Source organism: Mastomys coucha, unplaced genomic scaffold (assembly GCF_008632895.1).
Source record: "Mastomys coucha isolate ucsf_1 unplaced genomic scaffold, UCSF_Mcou_1 pScaffold23, whole genome shotgun sequence".
Taxonomy (NCBI): Eukaryota; Metazoa; Chordata; class Mammalia; order Rodentia; family Muridae; genus Mastomys; species Mastomys coucha.
In genome coordinates, this window is record NW_022196906.1 from 21,559,134 (window position 1) to 21,573,364 (window position 14,231).

The following is a 14,231-nucleotide window of genomic DNA, read 5'->3' on the forward strand; positions in this document are numbered from 1 at the left end:
CATATCGTTTCCCAGCTGTTCTCATGGGAACTAAGTAGGTCACCTTTTATGAAGTGGTTGAACTGCTGCTTAGAATAAAGTCTTCAGTAGAGAACTCCTGTCTCAGAAGAACCTACACTTCTTCCCTGTTGGTCTCCCCGCCTCTACCTTCAGTCCTCTCTTACATTGGTTGAACCTGTCTGACCTTTCCATTGATTGAAAGGAACCAGAGTACTCATGACTCTTTCAAATGGTGAGTGTATCAATCAGGATTCCTCAGAGAGACAGATTGATGATATATGTTTATAGATATATGAGAGGTAATTTATTAAGGGATGTGGCTCACATGATTATGATGGCTAAGTCCCATGGAGACCTGGGGATTCTAGAAGCCTGGTCAGAAAACCAAAAGCTTAAGAACCTTAGTTACCATGATAATATACTGAGCAAAACCAAATTGGGGAATTAAGGGCTTTATTGGCTTACAGGTTACAGTTCATCACCAAGGGAAGTCAGGAAACCTGGAGACAGGAGCTGAAGCAGAGACCATGGAGGAAAGCTACTTATTGGCTTGCTCTCCATGGAGTCAGCTCCTTTTTTGTACAAAGCCCAGGTACACCTGCCTATTAATTAGCCTCCTATACTAATTAGCAATTAAGACAATGCTCTCCTGGATCTAGTATAGGTCAGTTGGTCTAGGCAATTGTTTGATTTTGTTCCATTTCCCCAAATGACTTTAGTTTGTATCAAGGTGACAAAAACTAGCCAGTGTAATGCTTATTGTCAAAAATGAAGAGCAAGGAGTTGGGATGGTAAGTCACCAATATAGTTATGAAATCCAAACGTGCCTGAAGTTCTGCTGTCCAAGGCAGCAGAGAAAAGTCAACCCAGCTCTTACAGATCAGTTCACATTCTATATTTGGTTTATTCCTACTGATTGGATGGTACTCTTCCATACAGAGTCCAAATCTCTCCACTCAGCTCACACACACCTGCCTTCCCTGGTGAGGCACTAAAATAATCTTCATTGCTTACCTAGATGTTTATCTTACAATCTGATACCCGAAATTTACTATTTTTATAGGTAGTCATTGAGTTGGGGACTTTACAAAATATTCAGAACCTAAGTGGAGAGGCAGAGGCAATGGTATCACTTCACCTACTTTAAAATGCACATTTGCTGTGATTTCCCTTCCTGGTGAAAGGAAACATCTGCTTCTGATGGTTAATTCCAACCAGGATTAGAAGTGGAAGCCTGAAATTCATCAGACTTTAAAAGTTAGTGGATGAGACATCACAGACCTGGTAATCAGACCTCTGGAGTGAAGGTTTTCGATCTGATTTGAAGACTCCATCATTTCCCTGCATTCCAGCTCCTTGCCTGCTTCTGACTCACCCTCCCACTCCCATCTGCGAGTTCAGGCAGGTTGGAAGGCTGCTTCCTGTCCTCTAAGATGGAACCATATGGGAGCCGGGGAGGGGGGACCATTTGCCTCAATGCAAACTTCAGATTCATTGGAGAGAACCATGCAAGCAAACCCAGCATAGCCACATTCCCCTGCAAAGCACAGGGGTGCCGTATAACCCCTTTCTCCACCATCTCAAGTGCCTTCTACTCTCTCATCTGCCAGCATCTGTATAGAGCTCTGTTGTGACCTTCAAGTTCTTTCCTTCATATTCAAGGTTGCCTGGTTAATATACCATCTTCTGGTGTTTCTAGAGTCATCAGTTCTGAGGATGACATATTGGGTGACTTGACTTTTACAGCTCTTTTAAGTTTAGATGTTCAACACATCTCATTGGGTTGGTGACTATACAACTTCGGCTCCCCCACCCCACCCCTGGCCTTTATTTGGGCTATATCATTGCTTCTAGGGACTTTCAGCTAGTAAGGAGGGCAGGGGACATGGAGGAAGAAACACACTAGAGGGAGTGTGTAGTATAATTTAAAATGCAGTCTATGGGAACTGTACACATATAATGATAAGTGGTGAGTGGGATCAGATCTCAGGGATGCCCTTGTGACACTTGACCCTGAGCTAGTCTCAAGCTGTCATTGGTTGGGAAGGGGTCTATCAGGTTTGAACAGTGTGACTTGGAGTGTGTGAGAGGGTGGCATAGAGGGGACACCCAAGTAGATGTCACATGTATCTCAGACTTAATCATTTGTGCTTTCTGTTCCTCACTACCCTGTGTTTGGGGAATGTAGAAGAAGACACCCAGAAAGATGCTAACTCATCTTGGGCCAGAGAAACATGATACACAGGCTGGGTGTTTTGTAATGAATAGAAATGTATTTGGTACATATGTGTGGTGGCTGAGTCCCAGATCAAGAGGTCCTATCTGGTAAGGGCATCTTGGTGTGTTATCATGTTGGAATAAAGTGTGGGAGAAAGAGGGTGGTGATTGCATCCTCTCAACAGGTCTATGAGAGGGCATGAGGCCTTCCTTGAGGGCAGAGCTCTCATGGCTGATTCTCATGACCAACTCTCATAGCCTACTTTCTTAGTGCTGGGAATCAAACCAGGGCTTTGTGCTCCCTCCACAGGTTCTCTGCTTCTGAGCCACATCCCCAGTCTCTATTCACTATTGCATCGGAGATCAAGTCTGTGTCGTGATATGGGAGAGGTACTCAGTTGAAGCCAGCTTGTGCTTGAATCCTCAGCCACTAATGTTGTAAGGACATGAGTTTCTTTTTATTGTAAATTGCTCAGTCTCTGGTTTTCTGTTAGAACTCACACCAGGTAAGAGGGGCTTGGTGGGTCACATGATTCCTATGGGGCAGCGAGGACTCTATTCTGGGGTTCCTGAGACTGAGAACACTGTCTTGTAGATGATGGAGGCAGGATATCATACTGACATCCCACCTCTTCCACAGAACTCCATGGTCGAAGCCAATGTCAACCTCAAGATTCATGAGCTGTTGTATACGGATAAAGGGATTGGCATGCATGTCATATGCCTCATGCCAGTAGCTAACCAGGGGGTCTGAACTACTGAAACCCTGCTCAGACTTAGTATTGGTATTACTAAGCAAGGACATAGTAACATATCAAGGACTGTGTCAATCCACTTTGTGCTGAAGTAATACCACAGGCTTCATCATATTTGACCGTTTGTCTAATCTCTCCAAGCCTCGGTGCTTTGTTTCAAAAAACTTCTACTGTTAAAATGAAATCAGCTTGAGTTCATTACTATATACCCCTTGGATATAACCTGCATTGTTTACTTGTCTAAAGCATTAGCCATCCTTCACAAGAATCTGGCATGGTTTTTGAGAGCTGGATATGCTATATATTTCAAATATTCCCCGATGATGAGATAATCATTACTCGGCTGATTCTGACCTGCAGAGGCGAATAACAGAGGTTGTGGCTTCTGGACTCTTGGAACTCAGGGGCTGGAGAGGGGAGAGAGAGAGGGAGAGAGAGAGAGAGAGAGAGAGAGAGAGAGAGAGAGAGAGAGAGAGAGAGAGAGAGAGAGAGAGGTGATTGGCTTTCACTTTTTCTTGTTCCTGTGACACCATCTTCCATATGGCACATGAATTTCACAGTAAATACTTATGAATTGACTGATAAATAAGCCAAGTTCCCTCATGGCAATGTGTAAGGTTATGAATTTCAAGTGGAATTAGTATCTAGTAGAAGAATTTTGGTAAAACTTGGAGTTGCAAACACATGTTTTTGTTACTGTAATGATGCTATGGGATTTTTAAAAGGAAGAAGTATTAGTAATAGACAAATAGATCAAGGAAAGAGAGAATAACATGTAAGAGGTGAACATCAATGTTAATAGCTAGAGAGCAGATGGAAGAGGAAAGACTGGTAGCACCATACAGTGTGTGTATCTATGGTGGGTGTGTCTGTGTCTGTGTGTGTATATATCTGTGTATATGTGTGTGTGTGTGTGTGTGTTATGTGTGTATTGTGCATGGTATATGTTTGTGTATGTATATGTGTGTGTGTGTGTGTGTGTTATGTGTGTATTGTGCATGGTATATGTTTGTGTATGTATATGTGTGTGTGTGTGTGTATGAGTATGCCTGTGCATGGAATGTGTGTGTGTGTGCAAATGCGTGCGCGCGCGTGTGTGTGTGTGTGTGTGTGTGTGTGTGTGTGTGTGTGTGTGTGTATGTGTGTATGCCTGTGTTTGAGGGGACAGTAAACAAATGAAAAACAAACTGAAAAGTACTAGGCTTTGGATATAGCTACCTTGGCAGCCTTGGGGCTGAAAAGCTTTGATTGCTCAAAAGTACTGGAGGCCTGGCTTCCCCACCACCCTGTGTGTGGAGCTGTGTGGTTGCTCTGCTCCTTCCTAGCAGAAACTGGGAAGCTTGTGAAGAGCCATGGACTTGATCTGAAAGTAAAGAAGGACCAAGTGAAAGTTTGGGGAAACTTATGGTCCCTCTTCTCCCACTCCCTGATCCAGGAAACCTGCCCTCCTACAAAAACTCAGCAGATGATTCCTCTCTAAGAAAATTGACATCCAGAAGAGCTTCCGGTCCTGAGCAGAGCCCAGTCAAAGCTAAGCCCATCAAGTTACCAGTCTGCAGAGGAACTCTCCATTGATTAGCTCAGCCGACAGCATAGGCTAGGTTTTGCCACCCGAGAACAAACCAGCATTAATCTTGCTGTTTTGCACCAATGAACGTTCATTCTCGAAGGAGCCCCATGCCATCCTTGGCTGGCTGGGGCTTGTGCTCCAGGCTATCCTCATCTGGGCTTATGCTAATTCAGCATTCCCTGCTCACCATCACTGGCAGGGGAAACCGGTGTGAGGTGGATCTTTTGCTGAAATGTTAAATGCTTTTGTAAATATTTGATAGGATGGATTATTTAATTATTTAAATCACTGACTAATAATACATGTATGTTTATCAAAACAATATGATGTTTTCATATGCTTGCTCTCTAGAATGCTGAAGTCGAGCTCATTGCCAACTGTTCTCCTTCTCTGTGAGAGCCATGATCAACTTGCAGCAATTTTCAAGCATGCCATAGATCTTCATGAGTTACAGTCACATTTTGCGATAAATCTTTTGAATTTATTATTCTTTCTAATTGGAATTTTGTATCCTCATAGCAACAACTTTGCATCCTCTCCTCCTTGTCCTGGGCTCTGGTGATTATAACTCTTTACTGTTTTAGATTCCTCAAGAAGTGAGATTATGTGGTATGTGTCTTAGTGTGTTTGGATTAGTTCCTTGAACATAATTCTGCTCATGTTTGTCCATGTTATCCCCTTCTTTTTGAAGTCTAAAAAAGTCTTAAACTCATGCCTATCTGCCTGTCTGTCTGCCTGCCTGTCTGTCTGTCTATCCATCCATCCATCCATCCATCCATCCATCCATCCATCCATTCATCCATCTATCTGTCATCAGTCTTCTATCTATCCCTGCTTTACCCATTTATGTGTTGTCAGGCAGACTAGTCATGTGGTTCTTATGGGCAATGCTATAGTGAAAGTGGGAAGCAGCCATCTCTCCAACATACTGATTTAATTTCCTTTGCATATCTACCCAGAAGTAGAACTGCTAGATCATATGGTCGTTCTATTTTTAGCTTCTGAGGAACCTCCTTACTGCTTTCCATAATGGCTGTACTAATTTACATCCCCATCCACAGTGTCTACATTTTATTCTTAAAAGTTTCCCAATGAAGTGACACATTCTCGTATACTTTTCATTGGTCAAAGCAAATCATATGGTCACACAAAAAGTTGGCAAGGAAGTGACATTTTACTATAGCCCAGAAATAGAAAGAGGATAATATGAACAACTTATGCAACAGACTTCCTGTCTGGCACCAAATATTGCATATAGTCTCCTTCCCATACACGAGGTATGCTTATTTCTCCCTAAATACACCTCTTTACCCTTTCATCTAGCAGAGGCATCAAATGCAACCTCTGGAAGTTAGCATATGAAGCCATCTCTCCTGTAAAGGATACGCTCAAGACATATATTCCGATCATACATGACTTCTAGCCATCTGGTGATCCAGGAATTAAACACATGAATATATAGTCATGGAACAGAGAAAAAAAAAACTCCAATATATCAAAAGGGAACAAAGAAGAAGAGAGGTATGCACTGGCAAGTGGTGACTCCACAGGGCTGCTATCCTCAGGTTCTCTCCCAGGTCCTGGTCTCAGGTAGGGAACTATGTTCCCTATGAGGCAGGTGCTGAGGAAGGTCCTTTCCTTTGGCACAGTGCCAACTTCTGCATCCACTGGTATGCATGGATGCTGGTAGAAGCCCAGCACTCATTCTAAGTTCTGTAGAGCCACAATCCTGCTAGCCATGTAATTCTTTCAAAAATACAGTTAATGTATTATCTACGCTCTTTATGTGATTCTTGTCTGTTCCTTGTGCTAATAACCAGATATAGTTCTTTTGCAGAAAAAATATTAAGCATGCTTAATTGTTCTCTCTCAATTTAATTATAAGTATACTGGAAGAATTGATGAGACTGTGGTAGAGATCTATGCACCCTCTCCCTTTTTTTTTTTCCATTTAAAAGGACTGTTGAAGGCTGTGTGTGTGTGTGTGTGCTTCAGACAGACTCATGAAGCCCAGGCTGACCCTTGATCTTCATATCCACAGATTTTTAAGTTTATACTTTCATTCAGTCAGGATTTTTATCATTGAGATGGTGAGCCTTTAATTGTTTTTCTTGTAGACTGTGTCTTTTGTCTCCATGGTATTTGAATGAAAAAAGCAGCTTCCTCTTCCACCCTGACTACTGGCTGTTTCTTGGCATACCCACCTGCAGGCCTCATCATTATCTCTCATTTCTGTTGTATTCACTGGGGATTGAATGAGACATTCATATATACTATCCCCTCTCCCATATTGGGCCATATGTGAAGGCAAAGTATTTGAGGTTAGATTGGTATTGGACTCATCAATAGTAACTAAACAGCTACATGATTTGCCTCAGTAGGTAGACCACTTGGCTAGCAAGTGCAGGGCCCCGAGTTCAGTCTTCAGCCTGGGAAGGATACAATTACAAACTCTGGTGTGGCAGTCCACACTTGTGTCTGGTACTTAGGACACAGAGGTAAGCAGATTTTTGAAAATTCATGGCCATCCTAGTCTATGTAGGAATTCCAAGCCACTCAGGACTAGCTAGAGAGATTCTGTTTCAAAAAAACCAAGAATCTCCTTCCCACAGAAAGCTAGAATAAGGTCTAGAGCTGACATTGGATACAGAGGGAGTAAGTACAGGATGGACTTGGAATGGATTTCCCAGAAGAAAAGTGGGCAAGCATTAGAACTACACAGGAACCAGACCTGGAGTGTGGAAATGAGGCCTTCGGGGGCTTCAGTGGAGCAGAGATCTGCCTCTTGTAGCTTTGAATCTGTTTTGTTTGATTTCTGTTGTTGTTATTTTGTTTTGTTTTGGCTGTCTTTTCTTCTACTGAGCTAGGGATCAAACCAGGGTCTTCTACATGCTAGACTTAGATCCTATCATTAAGCTGCATCCCCAGCCCTTTGTATATTTTTAAGCCACGTGAGCATGCTATTTCTGTTCAACTAAAATCCCAAATTTAAAAGGATCTCTATGGAGGTTGAATTAATACACTGAAAAGAGATTTGAGAGTTATGATTTTGACCATTAATTCATGACAACTTTGATCAGGTCTCCCAACCTCTTCTGAAAGTAATTTTTGTACTTCTTCATTTACAAAATGAGGCAGTCTGTGTTTAGAGACATTTTAGATTCTTTCTAGGCCTTTCATTCTAGAATCTTGAAGGGCATAGTTTTACATGAACGGCCTTGGTTCCCAGTAATCCCACATGGCTTTCCCTCTGGCCTCCAGGCTCTTGCCCTCTTGTGTCCGCCCATCCACCTGCTTTCCAGGAAGTGGACCAAGTATGATGGATGTGGGTCTCATGGAAGGTGTCTGGGGCACATGGCTTATTTACATGCTCTCTCAGTTCTGCATCTTGGGGCCTCTGAGTCTCCCTGCTGAGAAGCAGGGCTGGCTGGAAGCTGATCTGGCAGCTCGTTAACACTCAATTAAAGCTCTTCTCTACAGCCTGGCATTAACTTTTAAAAAATTTATACATGCAATTGAGGGAAGTAAAGCACAAGTGTGGTTTTCAAAGCGGCTCAGCTCATGTGAGGGAGGCTTCAAAATTGTTCTCATCTGCCCAGTGCTCAGTTTTCAGATTTACACTTGCAATCGAGATGGAAATTAAAGTGTGGTTTTAAGGTGGATGTGGATGTCTTACATGACACAATATTAACCACTTTATATTTATAAATGTAATTAAAATGAGATTACTTTGGAATTAAAAAACATAGGAGGGAAGAGATACATGCACTTTCTTAGGGATATGCTGCATTCTCTGTCTATAAATTCTTGATGAGTATGTTGCTACCAAACTCTTAACTTGTGTAAGAACAGTAAGCTCAAAATTTCCTGCATGCATAGCAAAGGGATTCTTGCCACATTTAGCATCACTCCTCCTTGTCTTGTTTTCGCAAGTTGAAGTCCAGGGCATCTTCTTCCCAAGGGGTCTGAGAGGGTGGAACACTTGGTAGTTGGCTTATAAGCCCTGTGGCTGTTGATTTACCTCAGTGGTGTCTTAGGTGACACCCAGAAATCACACTCTGCCTTCCCCTGGAGTTACATGTGGACTGGTTTGAAAAAAGTAAGGAAAGGGTTGCTGTGGAGCCTCTCTGTATAGCTGGCAGCCTGTTGACTTGAACCTTGTCGGGAGATTGTTGCTGCTCCTCCTATCTACTGAAGTACTCTCTGACTACACAGGAATGTAATGATAGGGACAGATGCTCGTGGGAAATGTGGACTATCTCTTATCTGTCTGCAAATCTAAATGGTATATTACAGAGCATTAGAAAATTCATCTGAAGGTTATCTTTCTTGACTCTTAGCATTGCCAGGAATTCCTTAAACATTTCTCCCTTCCAGTTTAGACCAGTTCTTTCAAAACCACTAACTTTTCCAACTGTACAACTATGATATTGTTGAACAATTCCAAAGTAGAGATGTTGTCTATTTGTGCTCTTGAAATGGGGGTGGCAGCTGTGGTGGCAGTGGTGGTGGTGGTATACATTTCTGTGGCTCAGTTCTGCATGTTTTCATCTTCTCTGTATGGCTCCATCTTTTCTTCCATGCCATGTTTCCTTCAGGACAGGTAGCTTGCCTATGGCCTTCTGCCTCTCCTTTGTCATCCTCATTGCCAGGAATATCTCATTATCCCAGTGCTTTTTGGTGATGGATGGGAATCAGTGGCTATATTTGGCACTGTGCTACTAAGCTCCAAATCCCCAGGCATTCAGGTCTTGCCCAGCCCAGGTGGTCTTTCCCTCCTCAGGCTTTAGGTGGGAAAGAGTTGGGAGTCAGTGCTACCTCCCATCTCTCCTGTCTATGATCTAAACCCCTTTATCATTCACTGCTGTTTTCAGAAGTCTTTGAATTAAGACCCCTTTCTCCTTTGCCTTCCCCTAATACATTTGCATGCTCATTGAGGCGAAAAATTACATGATTTCAAGATTGCCCTGAGTCCTGTTTCAGACCTTGGGCCTAGTTAGCAGGGCCATAGATGTGCAATTAAGCTGGGACTCACTGTCCTTAACAAGGACTCTGAGCGGCTTCAGTGTGAGAGCTTCCTGAGAAGGCTTTGCTCCACTGCTCTGCAGCCCCGGGGTGTCTTTGTCATATCCAGAGCTTCCATCTAAAGCCTAGATACCCCAGGCGGGGTGAGTCTGTCAGGAAAACATCGTGTAGCTTCACAAGGCATCATGGTAAGCAGATAGCTAGAAGGCTGAGGGAAGGGAGTTGTCCCCTGAAAACAATTCTGTCTAAAATGTTCAGAAGAAAAGGTTAAGCCTAAATCTTTGGCAAGAAGAGTCAGACTTGCTATTAAGAGAGACAAACATATCAAATGAAATCATTGACTGCTTTTTGCTGAGCCTCCTGTCAGTAGCAAAGCGCTGGAGCTTCCAGAAATACCCAAAAGACAACGGGCTCAAAAATGAGGGATTCAGAGTGGAAAGATAAATGAGAAAATAGGGAAGCCTTGATTGTATTTTATGTCATCCTGGATGGGAAGAGAAGTATATGCAACAATACTTTACCAGCAGTGGGCAGGGTCAGGATACATGGCAAGGTCAGGTACATGACTAGACCAGGGCCCCTCAGTTCTGTGAACAAGGGACCTGGCTGAGTTTTCTTTTTAAGTGAAGTTTCTTTCCTTTCCTTTCCTTTCCTTTCCTTTCCTTTCCTTTCCTTTCCTTTCCTTTCCTTTCCTTTCCTTTCCTTTCCTTTCCTTTTTCTCTCCTTCCTTCCTTCCTTCCTTCCTTCCTTCCTTCCTTCCTTCCCTCCCTTTTCTTTCCTTTTTACAAAAAGATTGAATGTATGAGTGCTCTGTCCGCATGTACACCTGTGTGCCAGAAGAGGGCATTGGATCCCATTACAGATGGTTGTGAGCTACCATGTGGTTGGTGGGAATTGAACTCAGGACCTCTGGAAGAACAGCCAGTTCTCTTAACCCCTGAGCCATCTCTCCAGTCCCAGGCTGCTTTCTTTATGTCAAAGGGTTTATCTTGGCAACTGGGAATACAGACTTTTAGCAACTGGATGGGTTTATTTAATCCACATTTCTATTGACCAATCATCTCAGGCTTTACTGTTTTCTGTATCTATTTTGTCTGTCTCATCTTTACTTCTTCAATTATTTCAAAGTCCCTGCTAATCTTTGGTGACTGGAGGCACTAAGCACACCAGTCAAAGAGTTGGAAATGATTCTGGGAATTACTCAGAGGCTGAGAGAACCTACTCACTGCAAATCTCTCCAAATGAACCTGACTGAAATGGAAAGCCAGGCCGAACTCCCTGGTTTTGTGGACATTTAATTGTGAATAGCTTCACTTGTTCATCCAGTGAGAACGAACTGGGTACTTGCTCAGTTCCTGGCCAAGGGTCCTTGTCTCTTGTGGGCCTTCTTTGCAGCTGGAGAAATGCACTTCACGGATATGCCAGGCAGCTGGAGTAGCAAAGTTTGCCTGGAAGCCTCAAGCTCTGGGCTGTGGGCCAGGGGTTCATTCCTAACTGAGTCTGGTCACAAGGTTCAGGAGAATCAGATGCTGCAAACAGTTCCTTGCAGTGCATTGCTGATCATGTTTTCTGGGAGGCAGCAGAAGTTCATGGTAAGAGAGTGAGCTTGAAGTACTCATCTTGTAGTGAGAGCTGAATGCTGCTCTCCCTCCACCCTCTTTTTTCCATTAATTTGTTTATTTATTCACTTTACATCCCAATACCAGCCCCCTTCTCCTTCCAGTCCTCTCTAGCAGCTCCTCCTCCATCTCTCCCTCCTTTTCTCCTCTGAGAATGTGGCACTCCCCCATCTCTCCTACTCCAAGATTCAAAGTGCCGCTTCCATCACAGCGAGGACATCTGAGAAGGCATCAATTCTTAGAACTGGAGTTATAGGTGATTATGAACTGTAGTAGGAGTATTGGGCTGTCAACTTGGTCCTCTGAAAGAGCAGCTCTTAGCAACTGAGCCATTTGCTTAGTCCCACTGTTCAATATTGAAAGCAGGCAGCATACTCCATTGATGATTTGTGATACTATCTTATTTGTACCATGCCTTTGACCTGCACACTTCTGTTCCCCTTGTTTCCCTTCAGTGGAAAGGCTGGCTCTCTAAACTAAATCATTAGTAGCATGAAACAAAAGTGATGTTGGAGGAAATTACTTGGGTGGCAGGTAGAAGGGCAAATCAACAATGAGACTGGCAGTCCCCAGAGTGACAGATTTATGTTGTCTATCTTCTAGACTGAAGCAGCATGAGGGCAGTGTCCCCCCCCTTTTTTTTTCTGTATCTGGTACTATGTCTAGCTCACCTGTAGGTACTTAACACCTATTTGTTGTTATCATTAAAACTGACAAACAACGGAATCCCTCTTGCCCACCCTACACATGGAAAGGCAATCGCTGCTTGGGCTGGTATCAATTCAGACCACAGTCCTGCTGCTGAGACTGGAACTTTACCTTATCTTGAAGCCTTACAGCCACTGGGAGCTGCAGGCCAATGTAATTTGCTGGTGCTTTTTAAGTCAGTAGCAGTTTTTCAGCAAACATATCAAACCCTTAATGGGGTTTTTGAAAGTAAATCTCCTGTTTGAAGTGAGAAGGAAAAGAAATAAGCAGTTATTATTCCATTTCTGTCCTTTACCTTCTAATCTGGGGGTTGGGGGGAAGGTGAGTAAAACCGGGGTGAGCAGAGTGATTCCTCAAAGCAAACAGGCGTCACCGTGGAGAGTCAACCTCCTGCAGCCACTGGTGTGCTGGGAGCCACGTGGATGAAATATTAAGTATAAGGCAGCAGTAATGTGGTTGCTGCAGACATAATCAGATGAGTAGTTAAAGGCCTGGCATTCTTTAGGGAAACAAATGATTGATCAACCTTGCAAAATAAATAACCTGGCTCTTTGGCTCTACAGAGCAACTTTAAATATTCAATCTATCCCTGTGTTTGTGAAGGGTTGTCCTCATCTGACTTTTGGTTGCTTGTGAATTTTGGAAGAATTTCTCAAAATGCCTTTCTAGGCATTTTTGATCCAGGCTATGGGTGCAGAGAGTGCCATTTAAAATTCTTGTTCTGTCCCCTGCTTGGCATGAGTCTCCTCGGAGTCAGTGATAACATATAGCCATTGGGGAGGCTGTGTGTTCTTTGGAGGGCCGTGCTGGGGTGGGGGCCATCTGGGCCAATGGCATACAAAGACACCCATCATAGTGTGTTTTTGCAGCTCAGAAACAGTGTGTCAAACATAAAAGAGGATATGGCTTGGAAAGTGGCTGGGTTCCTCACGGCTACCAGAAAGCCTAGAAAGCCTAGAGAATCTGGGATGCCGAGCTCTCTGAGGAAGCCTATGTGGTGAGCTGTAGTAAAAATATTAACAATTCTGGCCAGGGGTTTCTTCCCTATCTTAGATGATTTATGTTCCCAGATGTAACACATACACACATACACACAGCATATTTATTTATTTATTTATTTATTTATTTATTTATTTATTTATTTATTTGAGACAGGGTTTCTCTACTTAGCCCTGGCTGTCTTGGAACTCACTCTGTAGATCAGACTGATCTCAAACTCAGAAATCCGCCTGCCTCTGCCTCCCAAGTGCTGGGATTAAAGGCGTGCTACCACCGCCCGGCAACCTTCTTCTTCTTCTTCTTCTTCTTCTTCTTCTTCTTCTTCTTCTTCTTCTTCTTCTTCTTCTTCTTCTTCTTCTTCTTCTTCTTCTTCTTCTTTTCGAGACAGGGTTTCTCTGTGTAGCCCTGGCTGTCTTGGTACTCACTTACAGACCAGGCTAGCCTCAAACTCAGAAATCCACCTCCCTCCTTTATATTCTTAATATGTCTTAAACAGCACAATAGCTGGGAAGCTGCCTAACCTCCATGTTGTTAGAATCTACTTTTCTATTGATAACTCTAAATTATCACTATTTACTATGTTCCATCGGGGATGCTCTTAACTCCAATTGGGCAGCCCTCTGGGCCACATTCTCTTGGCCCTTAACCCATGGCAGTTCTCATTCTCCCTCCTGTGGCATCTTTATTTACCAATCATACCTGTAGACTCTCTCTCTCTACGATAACAAGTCTTGGGGGGCCCCAAATTAAAATATAAGCAACATTAGGCCAACCCACTACAGTGAGCACTTTCCATGAAGGAGATGATGGCTGGCTTAGAAGTATTATGTGGTAGTGTTTCTCAAGGGTGACTGGTGCTCCATGAATCTTACCTTTGAAGGTGGTTAGTTGCTTCTGGGTACTAGAGATGGGTAGATGGTGGCTGGATTTTTACAAGCCTTATTTGTCATACATGTTGTCTCACAGCAGGTAGAAGCTGCTGTGAGGAGACATCTCTATGATTGATTTTACCAAATATCTATCTCTAGTCCCTTGTGGTATAGGTGATGACATTGCAACATATCAACATGATCCTTTTTAGTTGCAGGAACATTTAGTTGTTTTTTTTTTCCCTCTTTGGAAACAGCACTGAGTTTGACTGAAGGCTATTGACCGGGATCTCTAGGTGGGGGTTGGTTTGGACTCAAATGACAACATGCAAAGATTATGAAATTCTTTTATGTCCTACTGTATAAGTCATGCAAATAATGGTGCCTAATAATGAGTTGTTTCATTCATTAAAGTCAGTGCACACGTTTTAGGTACTTATTTATATATCAAGCTCTATGCTTAAGCCAT

The 14,231-nt window shown here is 43.1% G+C and overlaps 1 long non-coding RNA gene across 3 annotated transcripts in view; it reads left to right on the plus strand.

Annotated features, from left to right (window-relative positions):
• Window positions 1-398: 398 nt before the first annotated feature.
• LOC116073440 overlaps window positions 399-14,231 on the plus strand; it is a 36,636-nt gene continuing 22,803 nt past the window's right edge. The window contains exons 1-4 of one of the 3 annotated variants that reach the window (XR_004111802.1): window positions 399-592; window positions 2,528-2,655; window positions 4,894-5,100; window positions 5,866-6,063. This is a non-coding gene — a long non-coding RNA (uncharacterized LOC116073440). The remainder of the gene's footprint in view (window positions 593-2,527; window positions 2,656-4,893; window positions 5,101-5,865; window positions 6,064-14,231) is intronic. The other 2 variants (XR_004111803.1, XR_004111804.1) reach the window with 2 other exon arrangements.